This window comes from Microcebus murinus, chromosome 24 (genome assembly GCF_040939455.1).
Source record: "Microcebus murinus isolate Inina chromosome 24, M.murinus_Inina_mat1.0, whole genome shotgun sequence".
Lineage (NCBI taxonomy): Eukaryota > Metazoa > Chordata > Mammalia > Primates > Cheirogaleidae > Microcebus > Microcebus murinus.
This window is the reverse complement of record NC_134127.1, coordinates 14,363,011-14,389,127: the sequence shown is the minus strand read 5'-3', so window position 1 is coordinate 14,389,127 and position 26,117 is coordinate 14,363,011. Positions and strand designations below refer to the sequence as shown.

At 35.2% G+C, this 26,117-nt stretch overlaps 1 protein-coding gene across 1 annotated transcript in view; it reads left to right on the top strand.

Moving 5' to 3' along the window:
• Positions 1-1,937: 1,937 nt before the first annotated feature.
• SGCZ (sarcoglycan zeta) overlaps positions 1,938-26,117 on the top strand; it is an 832,117-nt gene continuing 807,937 nt past the window's right edge. Inside the window, exon 1 of the mRNA XM_020282783.2 lies at positions 1,938-2,871. The gene's annotated coding sequence lies outside the window, so the exon portion shown is untranslated. The remainder of the gene's footprint in view (positions 2,872-26,117) is intronic.

The window sequence follows — 26,117 nt, the reverse complement described above, 5'->3', positions numbered from 1 at the left end:
ATCAGATGAAGTAGAACTGAGTCCTGATTGCCTTGGAGGGTAATATAAATATGTTTTAAGAACCATATTTTTTTTATCAATTCTAATTTTATTTTAGGAATATGTAGCCTAATTAATTTGCAAGGGAATTCATGAAATAGTAAAAGACTTGAAAATCTCTTCTTTTATACACATTTAATTTGACCCAAATATGTAACTAATTTGGAAATTACAAATAGCTTCTGTAACTCATCCAATGCCAGTCTATTCACTCAATTTTACATGTAATTTAGTATTTTTAAATTCACTAAGGATGAATTAAAGTAATTTTATATTTACATGTATACATATATGTAACTATAACATTTAAAAATATGGGTAAGTTTAGTTAACTTTATTAAGTACAACATCCCTTTTTCTTTCAACTATAATTTGATACCATATTAAGAAATTATCTGGAGTTTTCCCTTTCTGAATAATATTTAAACATTAATGCTTATTTTTACAGATATCTTCCTTGAACTACGTTTTTAAATTGCAAATTCAAAACTTATAAATAGCTAATATGTTGAAAATAAATTTGCTTATTTAATTTTCTAAAGTTAGGCAATGACAAGTTGACAGGGAATTTAACATACGGAAAGCCTTGAATTTAAAAAATATGTAATTGTATTTATTCATGTTGAATTGTTGATACATTCTAGAAAAGCACTTTCTTAGAGTTTTATATAAGTTCATTTACTCCATCATATATTATGTAAAATAATTATGTAAAATGAACATGTAAAATTTATTATGAGGATTTGATGTTCAGTCCTAATTATTATGGACTGTTGGCTACTTGATGTTAATCTCAAAAGTTGTAGTCACAAGTCAAAGCCTGAAAGAAAGATAACTTTGATAAGTGTGTGGAATACAATAGGCTTAAACTAAAGTCAGCATACTTGATGATATAACAGAACCCTGCAGGCTTAGCTGCAAACTCAGAGGGGAAGAACTGGGATGTGCATGTTGGTGGGGGTGAGGGGAGGATGGAGCCATGGGGGTTTTTAGATATTAGAGTACTAGCTGTAAAGATTTCTTTCCACACATTTATCTGTTCCATGCACATTTATGTGCATATTATCTGGTAGGCTCTCAGGATGTATTAGTGAACAAGAAAGGTAAGGAACATGCCCTCAAGAGCATACAGTCTACTAGAGGAGTTATATAAGGAAACATAATAAATGCATACATTAAATAATGGTAAATTGAGGTTACCGCTGTGACGAGAGGATAGGAGAATAGCTAGTGGATTCACCTGATGAAAATCATCGCTGATGAGTGACTTTAGTCCATAGCATGAATCTTAAACATGCCATGAGTGAGAGGGAGAGAAAGCTGTCCTAATTGCCTGGCAAGTTAAAGGGACAGTGGCAGAAGAAATGGCCAGTGGACCACTAGACCTGGTGGCTGGAGCTCAGCAAGAGAGAAGGACAAAGAGGAAGTTAGGAAGGGAGGCCAGGAGGCTAGATTGTGCACATTTAAATCTTAATAATAGTTTACGTGCCATAATAAAAATGAGATGAATTTTTTTCCATCCCTTCAAAAGTCAAGCTTTTACACTAAGAAATTTAAATGAAGAAAATGAATCCTTTTCCCAAATCTACTACCTACAGGTTCAATCCATGGACCTGTCAGAGTCTATTTATAGAATAATTTTCCAATAAAAAGTTGCTTTATCATAAGCATCATTGCAGGATATTTCCTTTAATATGCCTATTTGTCACTTTATTTAAAAATCTGGTTTAAGTTAAAAAAAAAAAAAGAAACCTGACACTAATCGCAGTAGAGATCTAAAGTGAATATAATCTGAATAGATGAGAATGATACACGTAAGCATATTCCTCCCAGCGCCATAGGAACAAGATGAAGCAACGTGTGAAATGAATTAAAATGCTTGTCACCTAGTAGATTCCGGACAGAGGGCAGTCTTTAAGACCCAGCGATGGTATTTGGAGAGGAAATGTTGCTTTTTGACAGATGAGAGAAATCCCCTTAGTGCTGGCTGTGAGAAGAGAGAAATGAAGTCAGTCACCTGGTGGTGAAGGCTAGTAAAACAGCAAAGCAGGAGGAAAATTTTTCTCTCCCTCTCCTCTCTCTCCCTCCTTTCTGTCTGTAGGATCCACCTCCTATTCTCTCAACTCTTTTAGCATAACCTTCCAAGGAGAACGTTCCCTTCAGACTTTATTATCTTCTTTTCCCCAATGAGAGAATACCTCTCAGCTGCAAGATATTTTTTTTTTTTAAGTCTATGCAGGACTTCGGGGATTCTGTTATCTTGCCAGGAATATTGATCATTGCTAATGCCTGGAACTGGTGCTAAATTAGCCACCAGAGTAAGCCTGGCGGAGCAAGGCTTTTATCATATACTCTTCTCTTCAGTTTGAACACATTTGCTTGAAATTTGCCGCATGATGCTGTCCAGGGAAGCAGCTTTTTTTCTCGGGATGCAGCAAATCGCTGGTTTCTAAAGCTTATTGCAGAAGAAGAAATAATCTTAAATACAGTGGATTGTTTTTTTTTTTCTTAACCTCCTGCTTGATTCGTTGATTCGACTGAACTGTGTTGCACCGCAGTAAAGATCACCTGTCACTAAATCTTTGAGGAAGTAAAACAAAAGTGAATTATCATTATTTATTTATTTTTATTATTTTTAACCGGTGGAGGCGGCGTGACCACGGAGAATGAGACTGAGAGAAGCTGCCAGGGCTTGGAGGAGGATAAAGCTGAGTTTAAGCTGGAAACTAAAAGACTAGATTGTTTTTGGGTCCAACTTGTCCGGTTCCTCTCCACTTCCTCTAGTTTCGCTCCATGGACAGATCAACAAACCTGGACATCGAGGAGCTCAAGGTACGTGATGCTCACCCGGCAGGCGCCGTTCCCCCCTTTCCCGAGCTCTCCCGCTCTCCCCTCTGCGCCTCGCCGCCTCTTCCCCACGCAGATGGAGGAGTTGGTGGCTCCGTGGGACGGCGAGTGGGCATTGGGGGCCAGTGCACCCGGGCGCAGCGCCCCTCCTAGGGCCGGGGACGTGGAGGGCGGCTTTCTGGAGCCCGCCCGGCACCCTCGGGGTGCGCTCCCTCCTTGCTTGTTCCGCCTGACAACAGCCGCCCTGTCCTCCTCGCCAGTGACAGCAGCTCCAGGGCACAGACCCGGCGCCCGGGGAAGCGGCGGCGGGGGCAAGGTCTCTGTCCGCTGTCGCCTGCTTCCCCAGCAAAGTTGTCCTAGCTGCCCGGCCACTTTGCCTCTCTCCTGCTCCGAACCCGCTTCTGTCCCTGTCCAGTGAGGGGACAGAGCATTTCTGTTCGCAGATTCGCGTGACAGAGGCATCTGCAGCGACGGCTCGTTTTTATCCCAGAACTTCGTGAAACCCGTTTCCTCCCACGCTCACGGACCTGGGTGCACCCCCCTCCCCCCAGTTGCATTGCCCGGGACGCGAACTGGTGTCCCGCCAGGGGTGCGGCCGTAAGTGCGGGGACTGGAGGGGATCCCCCTCTGGCGGGGCTCAGCCAGCGCCACAGACGTGCCGCCCCAGCTCCCGGCTTGGTAGCGGGTCTGGAGAAGGAGGGGAGGGGAGCGGAGAGGCGGGAGGCAGAAGGGCTGGGCGGTGTGGGGGGGGCGGCACCTGGTCCGCCACCCACACAGAGACCCCCTCCCCTTCCGCCCCCGCAGGTCCCCTAACGAAGCCCTCTCCCTCTGGGGTCCCCCATCTCAGCCTCTAGGGGCTGCCTAATAGGAACACCTTTGCCCCTCTGCCTGTGGGCACCGCTGCCTGCAGTGCCTGTTTAAAAAAAAAACTAAAAACAACCTTAAATCAACAAACCACAAAATAATTTAAATGTCCCGCTCACTGTAAACAAAAAAAGCGGGAAAGGGGGCGACACTGGGAAACCCCCTTTTTAAAAAAATTCTCCACTCTTTTTTACCCTGCGTTTTATACATTCTACTCGTTTGCTTCAAAGAGTATTTGTGCTAGACATTGAGATGGACTCTTTGCTCAGGTGATGGCTTTTAGATACCCCCCCCCACCCACTAGTAGTAGACTAGAAGTTTGCTTTGAAACGTCAAGGAAATGGGTTTGCCCTACTAGCTAAGCGGGCTGGGAAATCCCCTGTAGAGCCAGTGACAGAGCCTCTGTCTGTAGCCCGCCCTGTGCCCTGGCCTCCGGGCATGCCCAGCCAAGGAACCCAGTTCTCCTGGCGCTCCAAACTGCATCAAAGAGGAAACAAGGAGGGACAGAGGACAGTGGCGCCTGCTGGAACCGCCCTACCACTGACTGGGGTGGACTGCAATTGGGGGGGACAGTCAGAAGACACCACTTCCATCTGAGACTCTGGGTTCCTTGAAGGAAGGGAAGTAGAGAGGAGGCAGATTTGATGCTCCAGTTAAAGTTGGCGAACAAGTTTCTGTGTTTTGGCCAAGGTCACTGTCAATAGACTGTGGCCTGAACTAGAAGTCTCCTATTATCTGTGTGCTATACGGCTGTAGGACACATTGCCTTCGTGTTTGAAAAGATCCTTTGCTGCCTTTTCCCAAGCATCACAGTATCTTGGGAGAGGGGGGTGGGTTGTACTTGAGATACAAAGGAGAGCATAAAAACAATGATTGTGATGTTTTTTATTCAGAGGTGGAGTATTCAGGTTATTTTCCTATTAACTATAGAGGCTGGCACAGAGGAAAGCTTTTTCTTATGAGAAATGGAAGGAAAAATGATTCAGGGTGAATATTTTAGGTGAATATGATATCCCTTTAGTTTCCTACTATCTTATCCCCTTCTGAACACCAGTGCCAATAAATTGTTTAAATTAGCAGAAGAGCCAACAACCCACTGTGGAAATTTTTGTCTAGTGTTAGTAGAAGATCTCAGCTTAATCTCAATACTACTGCATATTAATTCAGAGATTCTCATGGCCAGAGTATGATGGACTTTGTGGACTGGCAGTGAAGGGTAGAGAACTTGGGCTTGAGGGATTGTGTTGGCAATGACTGGGAAGAAATGAAGGAATGTTAAACGAAAAGATCTGTTGAGGTTGTTGAGAAATTATGTCAGGGGCAAGCGTTGAAAGTCAAAACTGGCAAGAGAGGAAATATAGTCAAGCCTTATTAGAAAATGTTTGAGATCCTCCAGTTAGGGAAATAAATTTGTGTTGTCAGTTTTGACTACACCTCTGGAATACTGAGGCTTTGGAATACTTGCACTCTGAAATATACACCCGTTGTAGAGATGGATGTACTGCATGTGGAATAATTTGTCTGAATTTCTTCTTATCAGCAGAATCCATTGGCTTGGGTTTTCTAGACAATTCTAGTTCAAGTAATTCTCTGGGGGCTCCTTGTTGAAGGGCCTCCCAGGGTGATCCATGGAGAGAGGGGAGAAAAAAGTTGGGATACTTATTAATATTTTTGGCATTACTTTTGTGTTTTGATTTTTCTTCTTATGGTCTAATAATACTTGCATTAAGGCATATTCACATAAAACTTAAGTTTTTATGATGCTTTAAATATATAAAAATGTTTACTGGGGTTTGATAAATAAATGTACATAATAGTATAAGAATATAGTTTAGCTTACTTTTAAATGATCAGTGTCATTATTAGGAGAAGCTACTTGCCTCAGGTTTTTAAGAAAAGAAGATTCTACTAATTTTTATCTTTGTTTGGGATAAACTGTTTTCTCTTTATGAAATTTTAACAATTTTTTTTGTTGTGCTGAGTGTGTGAACATTGATTTTTATGTATTGTACGGTATAAATAGTGTTGTCTTTTGCAAATTTTTAAACTAAAGATACACTACAATAGTTGTTAAGACATTACTGTCATTATCATAAAAATAAACATGTTATGCATATTAAAGAATTTATTGGTGGAAAACTAAAATATTATGTGTGTAAAACTTGCTAATGAAGGCAAGCATGTTTCATCCTCTATTCTGCACATAAGCTCCTGATGAAACAGATCAGTGTTGAAAAGGGAGAGAGAGTTCTCATCCAAAGAATTTGTTCTTTTCCCTTTGATCTCTCTTTCTCTCTCCAATGAATGTATAAACTTTATTCTGGATTTTGCCCTGGTGTTTGTTTTAAAGAAGAAACATCAAACAACCAAAAGTATTGGTTGCTGCTTTGGAAATGTGGGTGTTAATGAATATTGATATTAGAAAAACCACCCTCTATCCTGGAATATCTCTGAGTTATAGAGTACTGTCTGCCTTTTAGTAGTTGATATTTAAATAATACCTTTAGTTTTTATTATAGCTCTCTAGTTGCCCTCTTTTAAACAACTGATCTTACACACTAGAAGAGAGACTGCTACTAATTTTTAGAGCTGACACTTAAATTTGCTTTATGTAGGGTTTATTTATAAGAGACATTGAGGCTGAAGAAGTGGTTATGACTAACTATATGACTTTGGTGAATCTTTTACTAGCTTTTGAAATATGAATTCTAATTCACCTGCATTAATTTGGCAATTAAGAAATTATGCTTTCAGATACTCAGAATATACATGTGGATAATGTTATTTGCTTTGGGATCAAAAATATTAAACACATCAAGAGTATAATATAATTTTTGCAGTCATATTAGAGCTCAGATTTTACTTATCAGGATTGTTCCTTTAATGGGATGACTGGCTAGAATTTAAAATGGAATTTTTCTACTATTTGCAGAGCATGAACAATTTGTTTCTGGACTATTTTCTTAATTATCATATAAAGTGCAAAAATTATAAACTATAAAGTCATGGTTAATCTTGATAAAAAGCAACTTTTCAGTAAGTATAATTTTACTTGTTGGAGGTAATTAAATATAGTCCAGTCACTGTTGCTTAATCTCTTTAATTTAAACAAAATTTCATCTACCAAGAACTCGAATCTTGCCCTACATAGGCAAGGAAAAACCTTTCTTGAAATTATAATTAGGTCATTAAGAAAGTATTATATGAGTGAGAAATTATAATCCAAAAATTACATAGGAGTTTAAACAAATGGTTGATTAAAAAATGCTGAGGTGTTAAACCGATCTCATAGTACATTCGTCTATAATTTCAATCAAGTAAGAGAGTTGGTGTTTAGAAAAATTCTAAAAATTTTTTTTGCTTTCATCAATAAGACACTCAGCTCAGGAAAGTCAAGCTTGCTGCAGTGTAGGAGGCTTTCTGATGAGTCTAAGTAGGTGGTATTTTCTTATGTTAGTCATTCCATAGTGAAAAATAGTACTCTCTAACAAATGTCATATTTTTAGCAACATGCCTTATATATTCATTTCTTGGCTTAGAATGAGAAACATATTTGTGAATACTGAATTATTTGACTTCTTTCACATGTAGAGGAATTATAACTTCTTTCCCTCCAGGTGTAGTTTCAGTTCTCTTTCTATACAGAAACTACTCATAAAGATTTAGTACTAGGTAACCTTATTTTTTAAATTAATAATGTTTTAAATTAAATCATAATTGTTTACATTTATGGGGTATAAAGTGATGTTTCAATATATGTATACAATGTGGAGAAATTAAATCAAGATAATTAATATATTCATCTTATTTTTTTCTGGCAAGACATTGAAATGTACTCTATTATGAAATATACAGTACATTATAATCTTGAATTTTCTATATTCAGAAATGGACTTGTTTAATTGAAGTTGAAATTAACTTCAAGTTATAGTAGTGAAATATTCTTTATATACATAGAAGAGATGAGGGAACATATTTGATATGAGTGGAAAGAGAATTAAGAAAAATACATTTGAAGGAGATTGTGCAAATGACTATTTTAGAACTCTTCAGTTGCCCACTGTCATTACTAAGCATATGTTCCAGCCTCGCTACTGGCTATTGCTGCTTTGCTGATCTCCAGACTTTACCAACTGAAAATACATCACATTTTGAAGGTCCAGTAAAAAAGAATATTTTAAGATTTATGGACTCAAAATTATAGCTACACAAGATGGCTTAATGCTATAAGACAATAAATCAGTGTGTGTCTTTTGGGGTGTTCCTATTATGTATTCAGTGAGTTGTTTCTCATACTATATTGGAATTTCAGCTAAAATACAATGTGGCAGAGCTTACAACTTTAAGTTACCACTTCTTTTCAAAATATCTGTGAACATTTAAGTACATACATTTAAATTGGTAACTATTTAAATAAGTAAATGCTTACATGTCAAAATAAATGTTTATAAGTTTAATTGTTAATTGTGCTTGATTTCTGATAAAGTTCTTAGCTTCTAAAACTCTATATGACTAAAAGTAAGCTGCTTTATTTTATATACATGTAGATTTTAATATACTAACATCTAAGTTTTTATTTTACTCTAGGTCTTTTTCTTGGCAAATGTTTAGAAGCATGAGTTGATCATATGTCTTCAGTGAAGCCGATTAGAGACTTCTAGGACAACTACAGAATGAGCAAATTTAAGGATTCCAATTCCTCCAAGAGAGTTATAGAGCCTCACATCCTAAAAATTAAAAAATGATCCAAGTGCCTTGAGAATTTTCTTGATGCTCCTAAATAAGATTTTCTAGATTGACTCTGTAAAATATTATAAAGCATGATCAGATTTTAGAACATTTTATACTACTTTGTTGGTATCAAATAGGTTATCTTGAGTGTTCTCTGCCAAACTGACAGTGAAAACCTTTAAAAATAAAGGATTTCAGCATCCAGCCAGAAAGGCTGTAATTGCCATGGCAATGTCCATCAGTGATCTAGGAGCTAAAGATTTAGCCTTAGATGTTAATTCAAATAGTCACCCTATACTAAAATGGAGTTCAGAAGCAGTTAGAATGCAGAGGCACCAAAAGTGCTAAAGCTCTCACTCCAAATTTAACAGATTGTAACCTTTGAGGAGATTCATTTGTGTGGTGAAAAGGGTGCCGATCCCATTAGACTAGTACTTAGAAGAAATTGTTCAAACCCTGGCTTTGCCATCTACCAGCAGTAGCACCTTGGGCAGGTCCCTCCATCCTTCTTGGCCTCAGGTTTCTCAGGTGTTGCAGGGTGGGAATTGGATTTGTTGAAAGGGTTTAGTCATGATCATTTTTAGCCACAGCTGAGGAATTTGTTCCAACAGTATCTTCTAAAAGACCCCAATATCTAATACCAGTAAAAGAGAAGTGACTCTGGTGCAAGAAAGACTAAGGGCACTCTCTAGTCTACTTTCTCTTTGCCCCTGCAGTTGACTCTTAGACACTGCCAAGACCTGTAGACTGAAGGACACAAGGTAGAAACCTCAGGACCAGTTGATCTCTAATTATCTTCCAGGTCTCAGAGTCTCTGGCTTTGAATATTTTTTTTTTTTTGGAGTGACATTTTTGTGTCCTTCTTGAAGAAAATCATTTTTCACATTGATAAAGTTAATATAGCTTTTATTCCCCAAATATTTGCTCATTTGAACATCAAAATAAGTTTGTCTACTGAATATTATATTCTCATTTTATGTATACCAAAATGGAGACTCAGAAAATTCAAGTGAGATGCCTAGAATCACAAGGTTAATAAATAATGGAATAAGTACCCAAATTCATGTGCTCTGTTTCCAAATCCTATGCTTGTATATGTAGATCAGAATTCAAGGAAGTTCTTAACTTTTGATAGAGGTTTCTCTCTGAATTTTTCTAATATTCTTGCTTCAATAAGAGTGACAATATTTGAACTATAGTTATAGTATTTATTCTTACTACAGAATAATTGTTCACATTACATAGATTTTTTTTTAAACTAGTATGCCCATTCCTCGTAACTTACTTTAGGCCAAATTACTGTTGGTTGATATTTGTTAATCATTTTTATAATGTTTCAGTGGACATGCCTCATTATTTCACATTTCTTCATGAAAATCCTCCAAAATAGTTAAAAATGCAAACCTTAAATCTATGAGAGCCAAGAGCCTACTATATTTGTCTTTGCTATAGGCATGTAATGCTTCAATTACTAATCCACACATTATCATCATCTGACTTATTTACACACTTGTTTATAAACTCCCATCTTTCTTTAGAATGGCTAGAAAAAAGCATATTATTTACCTAAGATAAAAGGGCCTTTGATTCTTTCCTTTCTTGGATAGAAGCAACCAATTCAGCTGCCATGAGTAAGAACATTTTTGTGAAACATTATATAATAAATCAATGTCATGAATGAGAAAATACTGTTAACATTGTGATTCCACAAGCCTATATCTACTCAGAGTATTTGAAGGTTTTTAAAATCCAAAACAGGAGAAGCCAACCAATTTAAGGAAACAAATTGCTTACCTAAAAGATTACTGAATTATATTATTATTGAATTATATAATAGGTTTCTACCTCTCTAACATGAGATACATGAGAGAGAAATTCTATCTAGTTTTAATACCAGAATTAGTTATACTCCTAAGCAATGAGTTGATATTTAGTGTTATGAATCTTTTTCATCATAAAACCTAGAGTGCTTCCTGCTTTAACTTAACTACCCCTTTGTCTTTACTTGAGAGGTAGATTTGGGGTCTAGCTCTAACAAATATGTGTCTTAACTTAATTTCTGGCCTCATAATTTCTTTTACATTTTTTTTACTAATTTCATAAAGAATTAGCAGTGATAAATAATATTTATGTACTTAAAATTACCAAAACCTTTTGCAGAGACTCAATTATTTCATAATGTAGCAGTGAACATGCCTCCACATTTCACATTTCTCTGCACAGCTTATAACTCTCCATGCATTTTCTTTAGTTTGTCAGGGGCTACAGAGTTTAGAAAGTTTGAATTTTCATGCTATGTATGTTCAGTTATGCAGTATGCATGAATTGCATTACCTGTAATAGCTATGTAACTTGTGAACCTGTTTGCCACAGAATGAAAGATGCTACCCTCCTAGAGTAAAAGGCTGATGTTTAACCCATGTCATTGGAACCTCTACTTGTTCTAAGACATTCTGTCTTATGCCATTATTATATTTTATTGTTTTTAAATTTGGCTTTTGTGGGGAATGATCACCTTTATTTCTAAATCTCTGCATTTCTGTTGCCTGTTACTTTTGTCTGATATGGAGACATTATTTTAGGAAAAGTTAAAATAATTGAGCTCATCATAATCAACATTTTGTTTAATGTTTTCAAATCCATTTTGTAAAATCAATGTTTTAATCAGTTGATTACTCTAAGCAGCAGAGGCATTTAGACTTTTATATATTTTATTCGCTCTCATCGTTTCCTAAAGTTCATACCTTAAGTCATGGTTCAAAGAGTAAGCAGATCCATGCACAATATTGTGTTTTAATGATAAAGCTTCTCTTTATTAAATCCTAAAACAATAACAGTTCTTAATCTATAATAAATAAAAACATAATTTGATTTTAAAATGTTTAACATTTGCAAGTAGTAACTTTTTTCCAATATCTGTTTCATATTTAGACAGACCTAAAGTAATTTTAGAAACTTTTGGAAATATATGATTTTTAAGGCATAGTAAAATTTTAATGTTATGTATGAAAATATGCTATCTCAGACAAACACTTAATGTACTTTTACTTGATTTTCATGTATATCTATAATTGTAAAAATTATGAACATGCTCAAAGTATAAATTTTTGTCTTCTCTACCTCAACTTTCCGATGTTTAATAAGATGCACAATCCATCTTATTTGTAAACTCTGCGCTCATGCGAAGTTGGGAAGTTGTACTTAAGTGTTTTCCAACAAGCACAGTGACATCCAAAAGATTAAAATCTCATTTTTCTACCTGTTGTCTTTTTTATGAACAGTATCAGAGTACAAATGAATGAAGGTAAGAAAAATAATCATTTAATATTTGAGAATGTTAACAGTGGTTTACAGCTTAAAAGAGAAAATAACTCCAAATAAATATAAAAGTAAATAGAATAAACATTATATTTCTACCCAAAAAGAACATTTGACTTAACTGATATTATTTCCTCTTTGATATAAGTAATCCAGTGTCTAAGTTTTATGTTACAAGCTTAGGCACTGAAATATATACATTATTGAATTCTTAGCAAGAATTTAACCTTCAAAATATTTTCAGTGTCCAGTCTGAGCAAGAGTGAGACCCTGTCTATACTATCAATAGAAAGAAATTTGCCAAAACAACTAAAAACATAAAAATTTAGCCTGGCACAGTGGTGCGTGCCTGTAGTCTCAGCTATAATAGGGAGGCTGAGGCGGGAAGATCGCTTGAACCCAGGAGTTTGAGTTTGCTGTGAGCTAGGCTGATGCCACGGCACTCTAGCCCAGGCAAGAAAGTGAGATTTTGTCTCAAAAAAGAAAAAAAAAATCAATATATGCATTATAGAAATTCTTACCTATTTGATCTTTCATTCTCAGAATCTTTTAATAGCTTCTTTGTATAAGCCCTGGGAAAATCTGTTTATATACAAAATCTTTGCTTGGGATTTAGTCTGTGGTATTTTTCTGTTCCCTCTTTACACATACCTCCTAGACAGTCTCATCTTCTCATGTCGCCTCTACTTTTACCTACAAAGTGATGATGCCCAGTTATACATGTCCATTTTCTGCCTCTCACTTGAGCTTCATGCCCTACTCCCCAATTTTCAGCAACCTACTAGAAATCTTTGAGTGTTTTACATTCACTTCAGCCTAACAAAATGGAGTATAGTTTTACCTGTCAAATCTGCTCCTCCTGCAGTATTTAGTGTTTTGTTTCATTTCACCAATCACTTAGGCATCCAAGCAGGAGGATAGTTTCCTGCTCATCCCTTGCATCATCCATTTGATAAGTGAGGATACAACACCTTGTAGTCTGTTTTTTCCCCTCCCCACCTCCTGTTAAAACCCTAGATCAAGTTCTTGCCTTCTCTAATATGTTGTATCCTAAGAAATATGTATTTATTACTTGCAGTGAGGTTGGCCATATTACAGTGAATTCTAATGGGATGAAGCCTAGGGCTCAGAGTGGGGTTGGGAACACAGTAAAGGAATATAAATATTCTCTTTATTTCCAGTAAGTCATTTAAGGGTAAGTTGGGAAAGACTGGAAACTGGGACACCAAAGCTGGGCCAGCTGTTGGATGGAGAGGGATTTAGGGCATTTCTAGAAATGCCCAAGGATACCCTCAAACATGAAGAAAAGGTGGCTTCTGAAAGCTAGACCATGGTAGCCACTGATTATGACTAAAATGTTCAGGCTGGGAAAATGGACAACACATTATTTGATTATAATAATGATCAATTTTGACTTTCTGCCTTTATGAAATATTTGTGTTACACTCCCAGAACCATGAATTATATTTGACAATTTCCTTAGCTAATTTTTTGTATTTTTGACAGTTTGATCAGATTTCTTATAGGCAGAAATATTATCTACCTATAAAAATTTGACATCTCTTTCTCTGTAAGGTGGCCCAAAGACAGTATGCACAGTGAGTCAGCTAACCAAGCAGGGAGGTAGAGCTGAAGAAATTTCAATGAAGATAAGCCAAAATATTTGAATTCTGAAATGCATATCCTACCTAGTGAACCTAGTTTGTTAGTTAGCTGTAAAATGTTGGTTAGATTGTTTTGTAATTATTTTACCTGTTATCTTTAGTCTTTTAGTAAAAGTTAATCACCATAATGGTGTTTTAGCTGTTATATGGGGTTTACAATGTGGACTAATAAGAGTAAGGTAATGTAGATAGGCACAGGTCAAAGTAGGAAAGTAGTTGCAAAATCTAACTGAAGATTGCTGATAGCAATGCAGGATTTCCTAAGAAAATGTGATTTGCAAGGAAGCGGGGAGTCTAGGGGGGGAATAGCTGTCCATGATTCACCAAGGAGAAATTCATTCTTCTTGAAGAACCACCTGGTTTCCTGACACTTTAACTAGTCTTCCTCTGTCCAGACAATTTCCAAGCAATTTACATCCCACACTTTCAGATTTTCTTTTAAGAATAAAAGTAATATTTTGTCCCTCAGTTTCTCAAAATTCTTTGTCAAATTTCCAATTCCATACTCATCAACATGATGCAACATGATACAGAACTTGCTCATTTCCAGGTTATCTATGAATACTCTCTTACTTTCTAAGACACACACATTATACCATAACTTCACTGAATAACTCACTTCTCTTTATTGATGCCAGTTCTTTTCCCTCTGTTGTAATATTGCATATGTACTTGTCTGGAATACATCTCTACTTCTTTGCCCATAGAATTACTACTTACTGACCAGTAATTAGTCCCAGGAAAAGATGGTTCCTTTGTGTTTCTACACCCTTGGTACATTTAGTGCCATTGTACATTTTTAACTAAATTGCATTGTGATAGAGAAAACTGCATAATGCCACTTTTGAAGTTTGGTGAAAATTGCATAAGGGCCACTATAAAGTCAATATTTGTACATGTTCTGAGTTTCCTTGAAAAGAGTGTGTATTTTTTCCCTTGTTGGAGACCAAGTTCTATATATGTTCATTACATTAAGCTTAATAATTCATGTTATTTTTTGTAATCTTTTTTGTTTATAGATTATAAAAGAAGCATGTTAAAATTTTCTGTTTTTACAGTACATTTATTTCTTCTTATAGTCTATAAATTTTTGCCTTAATATATTTGAGATCATGTTATCAGACACATATAGGTTTAGTATTGCTATATTTTCCAGATGAATTGAGACTATTATGTGATGACCCTCTTTATCTCTGATATTAATGTCTGTCTTAAAGTTTATTTTGTCTGATTTTAATATAACAAGCTTTCACAAATATCACTATACCATTATCCAGCTTCATTTTGGTTAGTTTTGGTTATATATATATTTTTATTCTTTTATTTTTAACCCTTTTGTATAATGAAATTTTAGATGTATTTCTTGCAAGCAACATATAGCTAGATTTTAGAAATTCATTTGGATAATGGTTTGCCTTTTATTTATTGCATTTAACTTATATTTACTGTAATTTCTAATACATTTGGGCTTATTTTTTCCATTTTAGTTCATGAGTCCAGTTTATCCATAAATAACTTTCCTGTTGCCTGAAGTACACATGATAGTGGCAAACTCAGTTTTCTTGGTAATCTGAAAAATTCTTTATTTTACTATTCTTTTAGAACATTTTTTCTGTGCACAAAATTTCAGAAAAACATGTATATTTCTTAGAATATTAAAATTTTTTTCACTGTCTTTTTGATTCCAATGTTCCCAGTGAAAAATCAGATATTTTTATAGAGGTAACGTTTCTTTTCTTTTTAGCAGTTTTGAATTCTTTTTTTTTAGTGCTCTTCAGTTTTATTACAATGTGATTATTTGTGAATTAAAAAAAATTATCCAGGTTGGGTATTATGTTTCCTGAAACTTTGTGAAAGGAGAAAAATAGACTGTTATAAATAGAATTTATCTAAGAACTACCACATTATCTTTTAAAAGAAGCTTTCCTGCTGACAACTGCTGCCCATGGTGATTTTGCTATACCTTTTCTAGTCCTTATTTTTTCATATATATATTCTGCACTGACTGACTATATTTTCTGAAGTATGCAAAATATAAACATATAAGTATAAACACTAAAGATTATGGATTGTGTTTTAAATGTTTTGCATATCTAATGTCTCTAACAAATCACTGACATAGGTTAGACATTTATTACATTCTTACTGATATATATTTGGCAGTTATTGGTGGTTGACAAGAATTTTATATTGGGTGAAATAGTACTATCTATTTTAGTCTGTTTGTTTTGGTACTTAGTCCAACACAGAATAAAACCATGAAATAAATGATGAAGTAAATTTTACCCAGTTCTTTGATTAGTGATTAACTATATATTTCCAGGCTTTTTATAAATTTATCAGCATGTGGTAATGGCACAAGAAGTCATCTTAGGATTAGGTGATAGAATTTTCCCTTTGGATTTCTGGGCCAATTTTTGAGCTAATATATAACAAAAAATATAGAAACTATATTTTTGTAGCTAAGAGCTGCTTCCTGCAAACTTTCCATCATGCAGTTGATTTTTAGTTTTCTCTATAATGCTTTGCCCATATTGATATCTGCTTCTAGGAACAGTAAGCCTAGTTCAGCTCCAATTTCAAATTAGCCACAGACTAGTAGATTCTTTACACATCATAAGGTATGCTTTAAGTGTTAGTGAAATATTAATGGAAAGCAGCCCATGTGATATGATTTAAGATAATCAATCTCCCTACTGCCTGGAAAAAAATTTCCCCAATTGTCTGAAATTTCCATTATTTAAACCATTCCTTTGGATTAAGAGAGTGGTTCTTAAACTATGCTCCAATGAAATCCTAGTTATTTGCAACTCAAACTGAATATTGGCAATTATCAATTTTATATTTTCTATCTGCTTTTTTTGTTTTTAATTGTCATAGAGTACTTCTCTGTGCCAGAATTTAGAATTGTTGGTGGATAGCACTCTGTACTAGAATAACATTTCCTTTTCTCATATAGTTACACATAAACACACATACAACACATACACTCACACACACTTACAATTTGCATTTAAACTTGATAAATGAAAGTTTTGGAAGCCATAAAGAACATAATGAATTTCAGGACCTTGACCAGCAAGCAACTTGGAATATATAACAAACAAACTCTTTTAAAGATATTTGTTTACTACAAATGTAAAAAGAAAGTGCTAAAATAAATGATTACAAAAAAAATCCCTTCTAAATCTGTGATAGACAACTGCTGGTGAAAGCTAGTGCATTAAATCTTTTGTAAACATTAATATCTTAGTGCTAATTAATTTATCAGGCTTCTTATCCAAGCAGATCCCTGAACAGGTGTTTTCTCACCGGCTAGGATGTTTCCCATGACATAAAAGGAAGTCATGCCCAGTTAAGTCCTGTCATCAAAGATGGGCCCCTTACAACCACGTTTTAACTTTTTGAGTCTGGCTACATAACCATAACTAATTGGGGCATGGTGAAACACCTGACCCAACTTGATCACTTAGACTTTCTCTCCCTGGTATATGGATGGAATAATCCTATTTCGACCCTATTGGATCCAATATCCTCTTTTTCATAGCAAATATATTTTAAATTGCCTCCTTTAGTATTATGAAATGCTTTGGTAATAAAACCTACATATAACCTTTGGTAATATAACCTATAACCTAATATAACCTAAATTTTTACAAAGCCCTCTTTAGAATTCTCTTTTAAATGCTTTGATAATATAATCTACTTGCACATAATTTTGAAAGTATTATGACCTAATTGCAATACAACAGAGAAATAAAAGTAAGAGGAAAGCATGTTATGATGAGAGGCTATGTATTTCAAAATATAGGTGTTGGGACACAGGGAATGCAAAGCTACAATTGAAGACTGTCAGAGATATGTTGTAGAGGCCATTCAAATTTTATGAGTAGCATTCAAGGCGACATAATATTTTTTTAAGCAGTAAGCAAATCTTGGTAAATTCTGTACAAAATATAGCATTTCTTTCCAGTTACAGAAAGGTGGTATTCCTGGACAAGTCATTAATTGTGCAAAGAAAGATTCATTAACTTTGTTTAAAAAAAGTATAAAACAGATTTAGGGTCCAGATACTATTGTGGACAACTATTTCACAGTGCTGGGTTTTTAGCATCTCATGCTTCCTCTTACTATATTATAGTAAGGATTCCTTAAATCACTGACACCAAAAAAATGTCTTTAAAAAATTTCAAATATTCATGTAGGGGGCAGTATCACCCCTGCTGGAACTTTTTGGATTAGCTAATGGGAGAGTAGACCTGTTTTTTAGTCTTGATAGAATTTTAAATGAAAATTTGGAAACGAATTCTCTTAATTCACCAGGTGCAGTGCAGAGCTCTGGATAGTTGCTGCTAAAGAAGAATGAAACAAACCAAAGAGGAGAAAAAGTTTCATTCTTTCTATAGTCCTGTGATATTTCTCTGAAAATAAATCTTGCTTCTTAGCCGTCTTCAACTTCGCCTCCTCCACTCACATTATTAGCTTAGTTTGATTTCTCTCATTTTCAGCAAAAGGGTCTGTTTTTAATACAACCCCCTGATTCCTAAACCTAAGGGAACTTTGAGATTCTTATATTGCCTTTGACTTCTTAGAATAAATATAATTATTTGCTTATGCACTATTCTAAGAGCTTCTCCCCTCTTTGAGTCTAAATGATGAAGAAACTGGATGCTTATGGCTCAACTTATCACTGATTATAACCAGAATTGTCCAGGCAATTAGAGTTGGGGGAACAAAGGGCTCTTTTTGCCAGGGTCTGAGGATTTGATGCCTCCACATTCACTCTTTTTAGTTTTAGTGAGCCACTGTTGTAGATAACTGATTTCAAGAAAAGATATTATTATATCTGTGATTCTTACATTTACTGGAATAAGACTAGATAGCAGGAAGTTTGGAGTAACAAGTTATCTCTATAAACATCTGTTTATCCAAAGAGCTACAAAACTGACTTTTGAAATACTACTTCCACATATATTAATTACCTCAAAAAATTTTGGTTTTAGTATATTGTTTAGGCTATATTGAAGAAAGCATTTTTCCTATGATTTCAATTGATAAGTATGTTTGTAGGTAGTGATGTTTTTTCTTGAAATTATTTTAAGATTTATATCTGTTATATGTATATTACAGATCCATGCATTTCAAAGGCATTGTGAAAACCATATGTATGCCATTTGTAAGAGTTGTGCTTAACAAATGAATATTCTTTTTACAAATATCAACAAATTATTTTTACACTTAAATTTTTTTCTTTTATCCCGAGCACCTAATAAAGTTCTTTGCACTTAAAGAGTATTTGTTGAATTAATTTATCTTTTGAATGAAAGTTGTTTTTTAATACTAATCTTACTGTTTTTTCCTCTTCAAATTCATGATGAGGCATATGTGACAGAAAATATTCTTGTATGCTCAGCACAGATCTCTCCTTAGGTAAATCTCCTGTTTCACTCAGTATTCATTTAGATGAGGTGGATAATATTCAGCATTCAGGTAAATATGTTATCTACTCAGGCTCCCAAGACCACTTGCATTATTGTGTAATAAAATTAATAGGATATGAACAGTGTCACTGCATCCTAGGATCAAATTCCCATTATGGTCTGATAAGTCATAAAAAGAAAAACACTTCTTTCCCAAGTGACCATTCTATTGAATTTGTCATTTCTGATTTCTGACCAGTACATAATAGGAAATAAATAAATCATAGTATTAGCTCTTTAAATATGAAATGTCTGATTTTGAATCAAAAGTGTAGTTCATTATATCTCAAACAAGAAGCAGTACAATTAACCAAAGTATGAGCCTAAACTATTGAGATAGTTTTGCCATCTTAACAGTAGCTTGCTTAATCACAAGTATCCTCATCATTTCATCCATTTGGTTGCCGTAAACATCTGCTGTAATGGATTGACCAGGTTTCATGGAGCTGTAGTGGATAAGACCAGCGCTGGACCACCAAACAGACACCATTAGCTTTTTCTGATGAATATTTGGTTTCGGACTGTGTTGCAGCACTTCATCTTTATCCAACCATTGAGCCAAATGCTTGCAATTGTCAAAAAGAACCCATTTTTTAACCACATATTACAATATGGTGTATAAATGGTTCATCTTTATGTCATGACAGCAAAGAAAGGCAAGCTTCAAGATGATTTCTCTTCTGACACTCATTTAATTCATGCAGAACCCATCTATCCAGCTTCTTTACCTTGCCAATTTGTTTCAAATGGTCTAATATTGTTGGAATAGTATCATTAAATCTTGTTGCTAATTCATGCATAGGTTGAGATGGATTCACTTCCACTACAGCTTTCAGATCATCATTAACCACCATGGTCTCAGGTTGCCCATGTGGCTCATTATCAAGATTAAAATCACCAGAATGGAACTTCTCAAACCATAGATGTACTGTGCATTTATTAGTCACATCCTTCCTAAACACTTCGTTGATATTTCAAGCTGTCTGCACTGCATTTGTTCCACATGGAAACCATATTTGAAAACAACACAAATTTTTGACTCATCCATGGTTTCACAAAAATTGCTCTAAAATTTTTTGAAAGATAATCACAAGCCAAAACATGCATTTGAAAGACTTATGATGTAGTTTCACATAAAAAAATAAAACAAGAAGTGTTAAAGTGAAATGTTAGAGATATTAACTGTCAAACATCATATTTAAGGAAATAGGACATTTCATACTTAACAACCTAAACTGATGAAAGTAGAAGCTGCAGTTGACACACCTGATACATAAGAGTTTATGGATTGAATTGACTCAATGATTGTATTGGCAATGTATCTTAACTGAGCACAGACAATCAGGATTGTTAGTTTGTATTTTGTCCAAACCACACACTTACATGTCTACATAAAATAAAACAGTTTTGAAGAAATACAAGATAAAGTTAAGGAAAGTAGTATCATGACAGTAACCCACACGCAGAATCCCTGAGAGAGTTCTTATCATATTAAGCTCTGAGAAGAAATGAATTTAAGTAATGACTACTAAATAAACATATTATGATGATAGCCACCACCTAGCCAAATGTCTTGCATAAAAGTATTAATACTCCACATATAGTTACTGAACAGAGTTTAATTTGAGTAGAAAAGATCTTTATTTTCCTAATCATGGAAAACTTGGAATAAAATGAGTTACAGCCTGTTCATTGAAGAAGAAAACTAATGCAATCTAATAGTCTTTGAGAAGCCAATTATAGCACACATTCTTTCTTTGCTTAGTTTTGGAACAACGTAAACATGGATTAATTTCCTGCTCCACTTGTGAGCTGTGTGACCTTGGGCAAGTTACTTAACTTTACTAAATGTCAGTTCCTTCATATGGTAAAACAAAATTAATAATTGTATCTACTGCATATAGATTGTGAGAATATAATGAGCTAGTTATATGGGTACAGTCACCAATGTTTGACACAGAGCTATCCATCCATGCATCAATTATTATTTCATTATTATTATTAGTATGATATTCATGAAGGATGGTGAAAATGAGTGAAACACAATTGGGATATAAAAATAAAAATGAGTATATTCATCTGGTAAAGTGGCAGGTTCACCCTGGGAAGGAAAGCTGATGAACTGTCTGTGTAGAACAGTATTTCCAGGTGGCCATGTCAATAATCTGTCCTGGGATGAGACTTGAATTTGGTCTTTGCATAACTCCATGTTAGAACTAAATGTAAGTGCTTGAGTTTAATAATATCAAAAGCTCTCCAAAGGTTGTTAACTGCCTAAAGGCAGCTTTTAATTTTAAATACTGGGAAAAGTCAATCAGCCTACACCTAAAAATATGCATTGGAATGTGTTTTGCATGCATTAAAACCTAATTTCACATCTCACCAAGTTTAACTACTTTTTTCCTCAACTAGTTTCAGATTCTGGGTATTTTATTTATTTATAATAGGGCCATAGGCTCTGTTAACTAACTGTTCTATTTGTACACATGCTTCCAGAAATGTTGATTCCTTGAGATATTTTAAAATACAAAATATTTCATAAAGACTTTTAGAAAAGTTATACACTAAAAATAAGTTTCCTCTCAACTCACAAAAAGAAAAAATCTAATCAAGGGGAAAGCACAATTTTATTAAAATACTTTCATATTACATAGTAAATGAACTATATTTTACATAGAATTTATTACATGTATGTTTACCAAAGTAAATTAAAAGGATGTTCTTTATTCTGATATGTAGTCCTTTTCAGTACACACAGCCCTTGTATCTTAAGTTTTAATGCAGTGCTTTGCTTAGAGACTTTATAGAGGTGATTTTAATCTTTTAATTTGTATAAATAGACAAGCTACTTTATTTGTCTATGCTGATATTTCACAATGCTAAGTGGAAAATTGAATGCCTGCAAATAAGGAAAATAGGAGAAAGTGTGCTGGTGATGTTCCTTTCCACATTGTTCAATATGAGAACTGGACTGGGTAATGGGGTATATCCTTGTCTGGATTGGTGAAATTCATTGTTAGTAAGAGCCCAGCCTTCTGGTTATGGAACTCAAACCAAAAGTAACACAGAAATTTCTTTAAAAGGTATTTTAGCTAGTTGAATTCTTGCCTTTACTTTGTGGGGTTAATATTAATTGTTATAATGTTCACTTCTTTGATTCTATCAATTTTGTAAAGAATATAAGCACATAAGCAGGACATGAAGTGTTAAAGGACAAGAGAATTTATCAGTTTTCCCAAAAGGTTGTCTTCAATATGATGGTAAGATTCTTGACCCTTTGCTCTCTGGTCCTACCCTGATCCCCTGTGCAGGTGGAACCATAGCCAGACATCTTTCTATGACTTTATTACAACCTAGCATAAAAGGAAATAGTTCAAGACGAGATGAATTTTATTCTCTTCAAATTCTAGTTCTGTCTGTAACTCTTTCTACTGCAGCTGCAACCATGATAACTACCTGGTAGATTTTATGTTTGTACCTTTTAAAAAACAGTGCTTCTAAGTATATTCTAGTTATCAGTCCCTTATCGGATGCATAGGATGCAAAAATTTTCTCCCATTCTGTAGGTTGTCTGTTTACTTTCATGACTATTTCTTTGGCTGTGCAGAAGCTTTGTAGTTTGATCATGTCCCATTTATTTATTTTTGTTGCTGCTGTGATTGCCTTTGGGGACTTCTTCATAAACTCTTTGCCCAGGCCGATGTCTAGGAGAGTGTTTCCAACTTTTTCCTCTAGAGTTCTAATAGTTTCATATCTTAGGTTTAAGTCTGTTATCCAGCGTGAGTTGGTTTTTGTGAGAGGTGAAAGGTGTGGGTCCTGTTTTAGCCTTCTACAGGTGGCTATCCAGTTTTCCCAGCACCATTTATTGAAGAGAGATTCTTTTCCCCAGCGTATGTTTTTGTCTGCTTTGTCAAAGATGAGATGGCTATATGAGGATGGTTTTATATCAGGATTCTCACATCTGTTCCACTGGTCAATATTCCTGTTTTTGTGCCAATACCATATTGTTTTAATTACTACAGCTTTGTAGTATAGTTTGATATCTGGCATATTAATGCCTCCATTTTGTTTTTGTTGCCTAGAATTGCTCTTGATATTCGGGGTCTTCTTTGGTTCCATACGAAGCGTAAAATTATTTTTTCTATATCTGTGAAGAATGCTGATGGGATTTTAATAGGTATTGCATTGAATCTGTAGATCAGTTTGGGTAGTATAGACATTTTGATGATATTGAGTCTGCCGATCCACGAGCATGGTATGGATTTCCATCTGTTTACATCCTCTGTTATTTCCTTCCTCAGTGTTTCATAGTTCTCCCTGTAGAGGTCTTTTACCTCTTTGGTTAAATATATTCCTAGGTACTTTAATTTCTTTGTTGCTATTGTGAAGGGAATTGAGTCTTTGATTTGGTTCTCGATTAGATTGTTGTTGGCGTATATGAATGCCTCTGATTTCTGTGTATTGATTTTGTATCCTGAGACTTTACTAAATTCATTGATCAGTTCCAGGAGTTTCTTGGTTGAATCCTTGGGGTTTTCTAGATACAATATCATATCATCAGCAAACAGTGAAAGTTTGATCTCTTCTGCCCCTATTTGGATACCTTTGATTCCATTTTCCTGTCTGATTGCTGTAGCCAAGACTTTCAGCACTATGTTGAACAGAAGTGGAGATAGTGGGCAGCCTTGTCTGGTTCCAGTTCTAAGTGGGAATGATTTCAATCTTTCTCCATTCAGTATGATGTTGGCTATGGGTCTGTCATATATGGCTTGTATCATTTTTAGGTATGTCCCTTCTATGCCTATTTTCTTAAGTGTTCGTATCATGAAAGGGTGTTGAATTTTGTCAAAAGCTTTTTCTGCATCTATTGAAAGAATCATGTGGTCTTTGTTTTTGCTTCTGTTTATGTGGTGAATTGCATTTATAGATTTACGTATGTTGAACCATCCCTGCATCCCTGGGATGAAGCCCACTTGGTCGTGGTGGATTATTTTTTTGATAAGTGTCTGGATTCGGTTAGCTAAGAAAAATCAAATAACCCCATTAAAAAGTGGGCAAAGGACTTGAACAGAAATTTTTCTAAAGAAGACAGAAGAATGGCCAACAAACATATGAAGAAATGCTCAACATCTCTAATCATCAGGGAAATGCAAATCAAAACCACAATGAGATATCACTTAACCCCAGTGAGAATGGCCTTTATCAAAAAATCTCCAAACAATAAATGCTGGCGTGGTTGCAGAGAGAGAGGAACACTCCTACACTGCTGGTGGGACTGCAAACTAGTTCAATCTCTGTGGAAAGCAATATGGAGATACCTTAAAGTGATACAAGTGAATCTACCATTTGATCCAGCAATCCCATTGCTGGGCATCTACCCAAATGATCCAGTGACACTCTACAAAAAAGACACCTGCACCCGAATGTTTATAGCAGCACAATTCATAATTGCAAGACTGTGGAAACAGCCCAAGTGCCCATCAATCCAAGAGTGGATTAATAAAATGTGGTATATGTATACCATGGAGTACTATTCAGCTCTAAGAAACAATGGTGATATAGCACATCTTATATTTTCCTGGTTAGAGCTGGAACCCATACTACTAAGTGAAGTATCCCAAGAATGGAAAAACAAGCACCAGATATATTCTCCAGAAAACTGGTATTAACTGAGTAGCACCTAAGTGGACACATAGGTACTACAGTAATAGGGTATTGGGCAGGTGGGAGGGGGGAGGGGGGAGGGGGGTGGGTATATACATACATAATGAGTGAGATGTGCACCATCTGGGGGATGGTCATGATGGAGACTCAGACTTTTGGGGGGAGGGGGGGAAATGGGCATTTATTGAAACCTTAAAATCTGTACCCCCATAATATGCCAAAATAAAAAAAATAAAAAAAAAAAAAAACAGTGCTTCACATTTAGAAGATACAATTCCAGAAATGTAAAGGCACAAGATGTTCTTTATATTTTCTTTAATAATGAGCTGATAATAATAGTGATATCCATGTAGTTCTCTTGGCAGTTTCCTGGGAATTCTGTATATTTTATACAGAACTGGTTTAGGGTCTTTGCAATGCTTAACATCCTTTAGGAAAATTATGGAATAAACTAAAGTAGTATATAAAAACATCCTTTTTCTTGAAACTGAAAATGACTTTCCTTTCAACCTTATCCTTAGGGAATGAAACTAGTGGCTCTGGGCAGATGTTAATGGTAACTAATATCAGACTAGATGGGGCCATACATGAGATGGTCTAGACATAGCTCTGCTGTGTTAGCTCCATTTCCCCCTAAACTACAAGAGGATATTAAGGATGAATTCTTGGTGAGGGAAGACTCAGACCATCAGCAAGTATGCACTTTCAATATTCAAACAGAATGAAGGAAAGATGGCATTACAGAAGTTGATATTTCTATCTTTGGATTAAAGTTTGTGATACTTCATCGCTATCTCAGTCTGCACATCGACCCCAAAGGATTTTTCAAATGTGTTTTCATCAATTTATTATCAATAAAAGTGCATTTGGGCCTTTAATGGGTGAGACAGTGATTTAATACTATTTCAGAGCTCACCAAGAACTGAGCAGTTTGGTGGGGTCAGATTGCTGTAGCAAAAGTTTCAGTTCAGCTTGTCTTGGCAATGAAGTTTTATAATTTGGACCAAGAAAGCCTACAGTCATTGCTCCTGTTGTGCTAAAAAAAGAACCATGACAACCCTATGTGATAGTCTTGCATCCAACTGGTCATGATCATCCTGAGCTAATCTTTAAGTGGCTAAATGCAACCATAAATGTCCACAGGCATTGCTAGGTAGACAGATGTGTGTGTACTTGTGCTCCAGACAAAAATCTGAAATCAAGATTTCCCCTGAAACAATTAAAACAATGCCTATAAAAATGCCAAGTTCAGCAAGAAGTTGTGTTATAATTTAGATAACAGAAATTCCCTGAAACTTTAAATGTTTCTTCTTGGGGATACCAAATACAATGCAATTTAGGAAAAAATATTTTATAGGCAGTCTATGTAGAACTACTTTTATAAAGTAGAAAGTACTATACAAATGCAAAGTATTCATATTAATATCTTGAAGAGCAAGAATTATCTTAATTGTAACTCTGTATCTAGTGTAATGTCACAAGATGCTACAATCTACTTCAGTTAACTAAG